A 1,508-nucleotide genomic window follows, 5' to 3' on the forward strand; every position below is an offset into this window, starting at 1 on the left:
AGAGAGAGAGAGAGAGAGAGAGAGAGAGAGAGAGAGAGAGAGAGAGAGACTCTAAGCAAGTCTTTCAGAAATTTATTTCCAATTTAATGCCATTTGGCAGATCCATGATGAGACTCTGAGGTCACAGTAATCCATAGGGACTGATGGTATGGGTCAGTGACAGAGCCAATTCTTGGCATGTATGAGGCCCTGGGTTTAAGCCCTCAAATGAGGACCAAAAAACAAAAGGAATCTTACTATATCCTGAGCTTAGTTTTACATAATGTTCTCCTTTGTCACAACAATCTTATAGGTTGGTACCAATATTATTCCTGTTTCTCTTTTAACAAAACTGAAGTGTGTATTATGACCTGTGGCATGTAAGAAGTCCTAGCGCTTGGGAGACTGAGGCAGAAGATGCTGAATTCCAGGCCAGCATGGGTTACAGAGTGAGACTATGTTTCTTTTATTTTTAAGATCTTGTTTCAAAAAAAAGTAGTAAATATATATCCATGGGGATTGAAGTAGCTGGGATTCAAACACAAATAGATGGGAACAGCAAGATTGTCCAGCAGGTAAGGGTGCTTGTCACCAAGCCTGATAACCTAGTTTCATGTCCAGCACCCACATGGTAGGAGGGAAATGGGTTGCACACAGTATGGCAATCACTGTATAGCCTCTCACAGCATTTTCTCTAGTTCTGACTCATACGGATTTCTAGAAGCACACAATAGGGCAGTTAAGCACATACTCTCCTATTTCTATTGGAGGCGTTTTTCCTAAATGATTCTAATGCTTATTTTAAGATAAGATTTAACGCTGCACCTCAAGCTGACCTATAATTCGCTATGTCTGCAACTCATGTCAATCCCCCTGCCTCAGATTTCCAAATGCTGGAAATAGGTGTTAAGGACCCAGGAATCCTTTGGAGGAACTCACTGGGCCAAGGTATCCCATGTGCATCACAAGATGAGCAGAGGCCTGACCTTTACTAGCTCAGTGCTGGGAATGTAGTATTAGCAGTTTGTTCCTACATTCCGAATGTCACAAGCGCAATACAATATTCAGAGAGAAAAAGTCTATGTGTCTCACGTAAGGAAGTGACCAAAATAATGAAAAGAGATTTTTCCCCCCAAGACAGGGTGTCCCCAAATAGTCCTGGCTGTCCTGGAATTTGCTCCACAGACCAGGATGGCCTCAGATTCACATAGAGTCGCCTGCCTCTGCTTCCCAAGTGCTGGGACTAAAGGCATGTGCCACCACTGCCGCAATCCAGAAGAGCTCTATATAAACTGTTTTCTTCTGTCTAGAAATGGCCCTTCTGTGGGAAGTAGAGTGCTAACAAGGTCACCGGGATCCCCATCCTTGGTACCCACATCTTTGTGTACTCTCCTACAGCATGTGAAAAGGACCCATAACATTTTTTCTAAACAGCAATATACAGTACAAGTGGTACACCGCCAGCCCCACGTGTGCAGTCGGTGCAGTGTCAGCCCCTCGGGTGCAGTCGGTGCAGTGTCAGCCCCACG

The sequence above is a fragment of the Mus pahari genome, chromosome 3 (genome assembly GCF_900095145.1).
Source record: "Mus pahari chromosome 3, PAHARI_EIJ_v1.1, whole genome shotgun sequence".
NCBI classification, from domain to species: domain Eukaryota; kingdom Metazoa; phylum Chordata; class Mammalia; order Rodentia; family Muridae; genus Mus; species Mus pahari.